This window comes from Coffea arabica, chromosome 7e (assembly GCF_036785885.1).
Source record: "Coffea arabica cultivar ET-39 chromosome 7e, Coffea Arabica ET-39 HiFi, whole genome shotgun sequence".
Taxonomy (NCBI): Eukaryota; Viridiplantae; Streptophyta; class Magnoliopsida; order Gentianales; family Rubiaceae; genus Coffea; species Coffea arabica.
In genome coordinates this window covers 39,145,342-39,156,192 of record NC_092323.1, presented here as the reverse complement: position 1 = coordinate 39,156,192, position 10,851 = coordinate 39,145,342, and the positions used below count along the sequence as shown (strand labels likewise).

Sequence of the window (10,851 nt, the reverse complement as noted above, 5' to 3'; positions counted from 1 at the left end):
CCACTTTCCGGAACACATCCAGAATTTCTTTTTCCTTCTCTACCTTTTTTGTCTTTTCCAACTTGCAAGAAAAAGGAGGTAAATTAGATTTAATTGGAGCTGAAGGAGTAAATGTTACCGTAGGGTCTTCGCGAATGTGCCCTTCTTCTTCAATCTCCTTTTCTATCTCTTCCTCGCTTTTGCTTTTCTGATTTGTCAACTTAGGCCCTTCCACTTTCTTGCCACTTTTCAATGTCATGGCACTTACATTCTTGGAATTTGCCTTGGGTTGCGATGGCAATTTCCTAAAAACATGAAACTCCAGGCGATTAATTGCAGTTGCCATGTGACTTATTTGACTCTCCATATTTTTCATGCCCGATCTAGTTTCCTTTTGGAATTGGGCAATACTTATGGCCAGCTCTTGACAATGTCTGCCAAAGAGTCCCTGAATCTGTAAATGAAGGCTGAGACTTTGCTTGCCATGATTGTTGAAATCTTAGAGGATGATTTCCAGATGAATTTTGTGGCCTGTTCCCGTAGTTGAAGTTGAGATGGTCTCTCCAACCAGGATTGTACGTGTTGGAGTATGGGTTAAACTGCCTACGGAGCGCGGGCGCGCCTCTTGCCATGTTTACTTGTTCGGTTCTATCTTCTTGCAAAATGGGACATGCATCTGTGGGATGGTCCATACTTATACAAACTCCACAGACTTTCGATCGCTGCGCATTCTCTAAAGCTAATTACCGAACAAAAGACATCAACTCCGATAATTGCTGCTAAATGGATGACATCTCTATCTCGTTGATCCAACGGGTAGGGTTACTCTCACGAAAGCCAATTTGCTGAGAAGTTTTTGCCATTGCTTCAATAAGCTCCATGCTTCTCTCGGTGTCCCATTTGTTAGTGCTCCTCCATTTGCAGCTTAATGATACTCCTGTCAGATGATTACAACCCCTCATAGAAGTATTGGATCAATAGTTGCTCAATGATTTGATGTTGGGGGGATCTAGTGTATAACTTATTGAACCTTTCCCAATAATTATATAAAGACTCCCCGGGATATTGTTTGATGCAACATATCTCCTTCCTCAAACTCACAGCTCGGGATACATGGAAGAATTTTTCTAAAAATTTCTTTTTCAACTGGACCCATATTGGGATACTAACCGCGGGTAGGTAGTATAGTCAATCCTTCGCTACATCCTTGAGAGAAAAAGGGAAGGCTCTAAGTTTGATTTGCTTTTCTGTAATCCCAGGAGGTTTCATGTTAGAACATACCATTTTGAACTCCTGGACGTGTTTATGGGGTTCCTCACCAAAGAGACCATGGAACGAGGATAAGAGGTGAATTAACCTTAATTTTAGCTCGAAGGAAGTGTTTTCAGCCAGAGTTGGGAATGTAATGCACAAAGGCTAGTGGGTCAACTCTGAGGCAGCCAGCTCCTTAGTGTTCGGTTGTTGGCCATGCTAATTTCGTCTTCTACTGACTCGTTTGCAGTAGATGACTACTCTTCTTTTCGCCTCTTGGTCTCTTGTTTTCGCCTACACGCTGCCTTCTCAACCTCAAAGTCGTATATCAATTCTCCAGTGCGAGAAGAACAGGGCATAAACTAGCAAAAATATCAAAAATAAACTGAACTACAAAAGAAACAAATAATTCAAGCATCAGTCCCCAATAACAGCGCCAAAAATTGACAGGTTGTCGAACTTGTGCAATAATAGTAATAAAACCTAATTACCATTAAAAGCAGTCAATAATCAATTCTAGATACTGGAACAGGGACTCTAGATGTGCAATGGGTTACTTGATTTATCTTGTTTCCGAAGAGTTTACTTAATCCAATATACCAAAATTAATTAACTAATAAAATTTACTAACTAGTAGTGGCAAGCGGGGTCCTCTCCTCAGGGACTAAGGAAAAGTTCATTTTCTTTTGAATCAAGAGAAACGGGGGGATTTAGGATTCAATGTTACTGAATTGCCAACTAAATAAATTAAATGCAAAAAAAATAATTAATTGAAAGAAATAATTGGGAGAACTCTAACCAAGGGTACACTTCAAAGATGGTTCATGCAACTGATCATCAATTCAAATATAATTTCAACATTTATTAATAGATCGGTTATAGTTAACATACACGCGATAAACAACCAGATTCTCCTTACTTTTTCGATAGTCAAGGTACGATCGTTATATGAGAACTTGTAAAATTCCTTATATTTTTTTTAAAATTTCCTTTAATTTGGAAATTATTACTTTACAATAGCTTTACTACTCATTCACATCCCTAATAGTTACAATTAATCATAAAATCAAGGGTTTCCTCTTTATTTTCATCGTTAAGGTAAACTAGGGTTTTCACGTCTTTTCGTAGTGTGAGTAATCGGTACGGAGTGTGTACTAAATTTAGTGATTACGAGTGAATTAGATGATATTAAATGTGTAAGTAGAAGTAATAATAATAAGTTAGTGAATGGTAAGTAAAAACCCTAGTACGTGCAAGTTAAGGAAAAACGGTGTGAACCGACGTATACCGTTTACTACCGATTGAACACACCACTTGACCACCACTTCATTAATTTAATCTCATTGTTATTAGTGCATAAATATCAGCCCTACTTAGCTCCTAATGGCCGAAAATTTTGACTAATAAAAACCAAGGAAAAGAAAAAATTTTGAGGAATGATCTTGGAGTGACACTTGGAGGTCATCCAACCATTTTTTACCCAAGCCAAGTCTTAGCTTCTTATCCTATTTTGGAGCTCCATTTCTGCCTCATTTTGCTCCATTGTGGCCGAGACTTAAGGGAGAGAAAAGAGAGGAAACTACTTCATTTCAATCTTGAGTTTTAGCTTAGTTTGAGTAAAAATCCAAAAATCAAACCGATTAAACACTTACTTAGGAACCTAGAAAGTTTTGTGTGCTAAAGTTTTATAAGGAAAGGTGGTGGATTTCTCTTGCAAGTATCTTAGTGAGGTATTATGGCTATCCTTCCTATTTCTTTCCTTAATCTTGCTTAAGTTTGTATAGCAACTTATATTCTTGGCTAATGATAGTTGTTTAAGTAGTTTTGATGGTTATGGTGGATTTTTGAGTTACGGTTTGAGTTGTTCAGTTGTGTTTCTTGTTGATTATATAGCATATGATGTTAATAAGTTTAGATAGGTAGTTGGAGTTGTGGTTCAAGACATGAATAAGAAGTTATACCTTGAATGCATTAAATTCCAGTTTTAAGCATTGAACTGCCCTGCTTCTGACCAGCTTCATTCGTCCATTTTAGAGGCCGAATTAGGCTTAGTTCAAAACATGAAAGTTGTAGAAAATGATGTTATATAGCTGCTTGTAAAATTTCAGCTCAATATGAGCATTGTAGCATATGAAATGACTGAAATACTCCTGACTGCCAAATGTTCTTTCTTTCTTTCTTTTTTGGCTCAATCAGATTCCACAAGATGTAATTCCAATCCAATCGAATCCAAGTTCAAGATTTGCAGTCATGATCGAAGGTCCTTTCAAGTTTTCAAGAAATCCGTGGTTTTGTGATCAAGAACTACCAAATCAGATTTGGTGGATTCAAGAACTTCAAGAATCTGGATCAAGAAGCTCAAGATCTTCCCAAATTAGGTTTTGATATCCAAGATTCGCAATGAACAACACAAAGGTTCAAGGTTCAAACAAGATAAGTTCGGCCAGCAACCAAAGAGGCAAATTCTAGCAATGGTTCACGACACAACAAGGTAAGCAATACCCTTCTCTTTTTTTTTTATTTTACTGGGTTGTTTTGTAACCCCAAATGACACAAGACTCCAACCAGAATAGACCACAATCACGACAAAACTAACAGCAATAACAACTGATGCGAACCCGAATCTCCAAGCTCCCGCTATTGAAGAAACGAATTACACAGGCAGCGAAAGGATCTATCTTGATCAGGCTGTGGACAAAATTGGTGGCAATAACAAGGAAGAACAAATCTGGACAGATTACTACACGCAGCCAACCTAATGCAAGGTGCGACTAGAAACCCTAGTGGCCACACTTGTTTTTTTTTTATTGTTTTACTTGCTAGACAACACAAAGACCCAACGCCAAACACAACAATGTAGATGCAAACCACCAAGTATGAAGGCTAGAGAGTTTGGACAGCAACAAAACAACACAAGATAGATTGCAAACATGTAAGACAGATTCGGACTTGACAAGAAGGAAACCAACGACTCAAGACACAAACCCTAATACGTAGCTACGAATATGGAAGATAAAGAACAGACTCGAAGACAATAAAAAGGGATATACGTGATACCTCTAATTAGCTCTGATGACCAGATGATGTGAACCCGAATCTCCAAGCTCCCGCTCTTGAAGAAACGAATTGCACAGGCAGCGAAAGGATCTATCTTGATCAGGCTGTGGACAAAATTGGCGGATTCTAATCCAATCAAGGACAGCTCGAGATTGATTAGAATGGTAGAAGGTGCCACAATCCAACGTGATCTTGAATTGATAAGCCAAAGTTGAACAAAGGAGACACAACTCACTTTGTATCAAGGAACGTTCCTAAGGAACAAGAAGGAGAAAACTCCCAATTTTTATTCATCATTGTCTCCCCAAGACATGACCCAAGGTAGGCTATTTATAGCCATACAAGTAGAAGACCTAAAGTGCAATGGAAAAGACTAAACCTAAAGCGACATAGGAAAGGCTAAACATGGCGAGTTCCTACATTTTAGGAACCCTAGGTTCGGCTCATTCTAGCTTGCAAGCTGGCCGAATTATTGTTTAAATAAAAAATGACTAAACAAGACTCCAAATTACTAATTAAATGGCAGACTCAAAACTCAAACTAGGAAGGATCAATCATGGTCCTCTTTGAAGTGCTTCACATGGCTTCTCAGCTTGAGCTTGTGGTTCGGGTCCTTTAGGGACTCGAACCTTGTCCAATGGCTCCTTAATTCGTATCATTATGCATTGATTATCGAGAATTGAATGCAGTAACCATTAAGAATAAATATCCTTTGCCTCACATCGATGAGTTGTTTGATCAATTACAAGAGACTGTGGTATTCTCTAAGTTGGATCTTCAACAAGGGTATTATCAATTGAGAATTAGAAAGGAGGATGTGCCAAAAACGGCCTTTAACACTCGATATAGGCATTTCGAGTTTGCGATAATGCCTTTTGGCTTAACCAATGCCCTAGCGGCATTCATGGATCTAATGCATCGAGTGTTTAAACCTTATTTGGATAAGTTTGTGATGGTGCTTATTGATGATATCCTGGTGTATTCGAAAACAAGGGAGGAGCATGAACAACACTTGAGAATAATATTGCAAACCCTAAGAGAGCACAAACTGTTCGCCAAGTTCAACAAGTGTGAATTTTGGTTAGAGAAAGTGACGTTTCTAGACCATATAATTTCAAAGGATGGACTTATTGTGGACCCGGCCAAAGTGAAAGTTGTAGCTAAATGGAAACGGCCAAAGAATTCTACTGAAGTACGAAACTTTTTGGGTCTAGCGGGGTACTACTGCCAGTTTATAAAAAAAATTTTGAGAATTGCGGGACCCCTAACTAACTTGACAAAGAAACAAGGAAAGTACATTTGGGATGTTAAGTGTGAGAATAGTTTCCAAGACCTTAAGAAGCAATTGACCATGGCTCTAGTGTTAGCTTTGTCAAATGGAAAGGATAGCTATACGGTTTATACCGATGCTTCGAAAGGAGAGTTAAGGTGTGTTTTAATACAAAATAGGAATCTGATTGCCTACGCATCTTGAAAGTTAAAGCCTCATGAGTAAAACTATCCAACCCATGACTTAGAACTTGCAGCGGTTGTGTTTGCTTTGAAGAAATGGCAGCATTATTTATACGGGGTGATATTTGAGGTATACAAGGATCATAAGAGTCTTAAATACTTATTTTCTCAAAAAGAGCTAAATTTGAGACAACGTCGGTGGGTGGAGTTTTTAGAAGACTATGATTGTACGATTAATTACCATCCAGGAAAGGCCAACGTTGTAGCAGATTGTCTAAGTCGAAAGGCTCAACTAGCAAATTCAATGGTAGGAGAGTGGAGCTTGTTAGAGGATGTATGTGAATGGAACCCTCGTCTGGAGCCACGGAAAGTTATTTTGGAAAATACTGAGGTGAAGTCGACACTGTTGGATCGTATTAAAAAGGGCCAAATGAAAGAACCAACGGTACAAAAGTGGGTGGAAAAAGTGAAGAAAGGAGAATTGCCTGATTTTAACCTAAGTCCTGATGGGATTTTAAGATTTCGAAATCGCGTCATTGTACCTAAAGATGGAGAACTGAAGAAGGAGATTTTGGAGGAATCTCACCATTCTAGGTACAAGGTGCATCCAGGTAATGGTAATATGTACCAGGATCTCAAAAGTCTGTATTGGTGGGATAATATGAAGGCGGAGATTGCCCAATTTGTACAAAAGTGTCTTACATGTCAACAAGTGAAAGTTGAGCATAAAAAATCATCGGGTCTGTTACAGCCTTTAGAGATCCCTGAATGGAAATGAGAGCATATAACGATGAATTTTGTATCAGGGTTACCACGAACTCAAAAAGGGCATGATGTGATTTGGGTGATAGTCGACCGATTAACTAAAACTGCACATTTCCTACCAGTTAATATGAAATATTCTTTGGAAAAACATGTCAAACTCTATATGAATGAAGTAGTGAGATTACATGGGGTACCAGTGAGTATCGTATCCGATAGAGACCTCAGATTTGTATCTTGATTCTGGCAAAAGCTGCAAGAGGCTCTAGGAACTAAGTTGAACTATAGTACAGCGTATCATTCTCAAATCGATAGACAATCTGAGAGAACCATTCAAACTCTTAAAGATATGCTAAGAGTCTGTATTGTAGATTTTGGAGGGAGTTGAAGCCAATATTTAACCCTAGTTGAGTTTGCGTATAACAATAGTTATAACTTTTATATTCAAATGGCTCCATATGAAGCATTGTATGGACAAAGGTGTCGATCACCAATCCATTGGGTTGAAGTAGGAGAAAGGAAGGTTATAAATCCGGCTACAATACCATGGGTTGATAAGGCCTACGAAAGGATAAAGGTGATTCGTCAGAGGCTTCAAACAGCCTAAAGCCGACAAAAGAGCTATACCGATCATCGGAGGAATGATTTGGAGTTTGAGATAGGAGACAAAGTGTTTCTTAGGGTTACTCCACTGAAAGAAAAGATTAAAGGAGAAAAAGGAAAAAAGTTGCAATCGAGGTACATAGGACCTTTCAGTATACTCCAGCGAATAGGAAAAGTGGCTTATCAACTTGAGTTACTAGTTAGTTTGTCTCGAATCCATGATGTTTTTTATGTTTCTTTGCTTAAGAAATATCATCCGAATCCAACTCACATTTTGCCACCAGAAGATATTGAACTAGATGAGTCTTTAACCTATGAGGAACGACCCATTCAACTACTGGATAGGAAGGTGAAGGACTTAAGAAATAAGCAAATTCCACTGGTTAAGGTTCTATGGAAACACCATGAGGTGGAGGAAGCAACATGGGAACTGGAGAAAGACATGAAAGAAAAGTATCCAGAGTTGTTTACAACTAAAGGCATGAATTTCGAGGTCGAAATTCTCTTAAGGGGGAGAGTGTGAGGACTTGTAAAATCCCTTATATTTTTCTTAAAATTCCCTTTAATTTGGAAATTAGGTCGAAATTCTCTTAAGGGGGAGAGTGTGAGGACTTGTAAAATCCCTTATATTTTTCTTAAAATTCCCTTTAATTTGGAAATTATTACTTTACAATAGCTTTACTACTCATTCACATCCCCAATAGTTACAATTAATCATAGAACCAAGGGTTTCTCCTTTACTTTCATCGTTAAGGTAAGTTAGGGTTTTCACGTCTTTTCGTAGTATGAGTAATCGGTACGGACTGTGTACTAAATTTAGTGATTACGAGTGAATTTTAGATGTGAGAACCCGTAATTTCCTATTTTCTCGGTTTTCGTATTTTTCATTGCTTGTTTTCTGCATTTTCGTGATTAGAAAAATTTCTAGATATTTTTAAGGAGCAGATATAATTTTTAGATGATTTTTCTAGTATCGAATAGATTTTAAGAAATTAAGAGCATATACCGGACGTGGGACCCACTAGTGCGAAAAGTTCGGAAAATTTCGGCCAACTAGATTAAGTTTTGGATACTGGAATTATTTTATCGGGTGTTAAGAGATAATTAGAGGAAGCTATTTGGATTGATGTGAGAGGGAACAAAGTGACAGACTTGCATTAAATAGGTGACATGTGTCACCATATGATTAAATCTTGTTTTGACTTACTATTCAACCTTTTACCAATTACTAAATAAAACCAAAATTGACCAAAAATCTTCCATTTTTCTTCAAGCTTGGCCGAATCTCTCTCCAAGAAAGAAAGAAAGAAAACCTCTTCAACTTCTTGATTCTCTCTTGCTCAAATCCAAGAACTCAACCATCTAAACTTGTTTTTGTTCCATAGAAACACTTAAGGGAGTGATAGTGAGTTGTTTTGTGGAGTTGTTTGGAAAGCTAAGAGGACCTATTGCTCTCTCTCTCTTGTTTTCAGGGTAAGTTGTGAAGAACCACCCTCCTTCTTTAATTGATGCTTAAATCATGCTTAGTGGTAGTATAAGATGCAAGTTTATGGATTAATTCTTGATTTGTGGTTGAAATAATGAAGTTTTATTATTTTTGGGGAATTTTCTGTTTTAAAATAAGCATGATTGTGTGGCAATCTATGATGATTGGAAATGGTCTATAATGACTCTAGGAGGTGGGAAAAGTGATTAATTGCAATCAATTTCTGTTTTGGAAGGAAAAGTGGAAAACTAGGTTTCAATGTTCTTCATTCTGTCTGAATTTATAGCTCATAGATAGAGGCCGAATTGGCCTTGACTTAAAACATGAAAGTTGTAGGGAATGACATTCTAGAGGTGTCTGCAAAATTTCAGCTCAATCGGAGTAGTTTAGCTTGAGAAAAGATAGAATTACCCTTGCTGTCCTGTTTTACCCGAACTTGAGAACTGCGACTGGAATTGGTGAATTTGCTTGGGAATGCTTCAGAATTTGTTGTTGAGGACTTCTGATGAATTGTAGCTCTGTTTCTTAGCTTTCGTATGGCTTTGGAATCACTTGATTTGGAGTTGTAGAGCCTGAGTTATGATATTTCCGCTAGAATGCATTTTGGTGAATCTGTTTTACGTTGTTGATGAAGTATCTTGCATTTTTGACCTGTTTGCACTCAAAACTGGGTTGAATGACCTTCTGTGACATTGTAGCCTCTTATTTCCTGAATATGTCTGCAAAATTTCAGGTTAAACAGATCAGTGTAGCCCGAGTTATAGACAAAACACTAGCACCTGTTTTGGTACCCTGGATTGTGTTCCGTTTTGATTTTTGCTTCTGCCCATGTTTTATCCGTTTTTATAACATGCGATCTGGGTGTTGACTCCTTCATAAGAAATGTAGATCTTGGTTTTAGCTTCGAAACGGTATAAAGTACGTCGAAATCTGAGTTCTGTAGCTTCCGTTATGACCAAAACAAGATTGATCGTCAGAACTGCCTTTGATCTGGACAGTTCTGACGGGTACTTTGGTACTCAATTTTCGTTCTGTTCTGAGTGGATTCAGGTCTCGGTCAAAACATCAAAGTTTTATCCTTATGTCTCAGCTTTCTAATGCCTTTGGAATTTCCTGATTTGGATTTGTGAGCTGGGAGTTATGGTCCAGCAAACATACCCTGTTCGTCACTCTAAAGTGCGAATTTCTGGAACGATTTTCCATACTTTCGACCTATTTCTTTTCAGATCCGGACTTAGGTGTCTTCATGAAAATTGTAGCCCTTCCTCTTAGATTCGCAACGGTATCTCATGTACCTTGATCCGACATTCCTAGCCTAACTTTTGATCAAAACGGTTTGAGAAGGCAGTTTTGGCCATTTCCGTTTGCCGTTCCGCGCGGGCGCGTGTGCCCATTTTGCCGTTTTGCTTGTTTTAAGTATGTTAGTAGCCGTTTGTGATATATTGTGACACAATCTTCAATTTCAGACGTTGGTGAGTTAGGTGGAGCCGGTGGGGCCTACTAGCTACTTCTCGCGGCACGAATTTCGTACTTTTGCTCTTTTGTTCGTTGTGTAAGTATTCAGGCCGCTCTTACGTGTTAGTTGCTTATGTGTTTCGATATGTATGAAAAGGGTACCTAGGCGAGGGTGTACTTTATCGCACTCGACCTAAACCCTAGTTTGCACACATATTTGTACATGACATATGTATATGAATCATTTTGGAACTAAACCCCTTGAACTTGTGGTTCGGGGTGACTTTTGAATAAATTTTGTGAAGTTTGTGAGTTTGGGGCCCGATCTCATGACCTAGATGGACTATTCGAGCCGGTTAGGGCTTGGTCGAAGTCAGTCCAACCTGGTTTGAGGTCACCAAGTTTGTGAATCCGGTTCACCGATTATGTGGACCAAGTTTGTGACCCGAGCTTGTGAATCAAGCTTAATTTCGTTCGCTCGAGCAAGTTTGTGAGGTGCCTGACCAGAGAGGGTGATAAGGTGTACGGTGGGAGTACAAGTGAAGTTCTACGGACCATTATTTGAGGTCGACGGAGTGTCGGCAGGAGGTCACACATGGCAAATGATCTGGCTTTGGAGCCACCTGTATCCTTATTATGTGATGTTACTTTTCTGCTTTTGCTTTACTTTTACTGTGTAACTGTTGTTACGTGAAATTTATGCTTTCGCCCCTGTTTACTTACTAAACATATAGCTTACCCCTTTCCTTTTGTTTTCCTTAGCAGGGGCCAACGCGGGGACTTTTGGCACGTACACTAGTCTAGTT

General features: G+C 38.6%; 1 non-coding gene across 1 annotated transcript; it reads left to right on the top strand.

Annotated features, from left to right (window-relative positions):
• Nucleotides 1–970: 970 nt before the first annotated feature.
• LOC113702511 (small nucleolar RNA R71) lies at nucleotides 971–1,077 on the top strand. Its single transcript, XR_003451156.1, has one exon. It is a non-coding gene; the product is annotated as a small nucleolar RNA R71 (small nucleolar RNA).
• The last annotated feature ends 9,774 nt before the right edge of the window (nucleotides 1,078–10,851 follow it).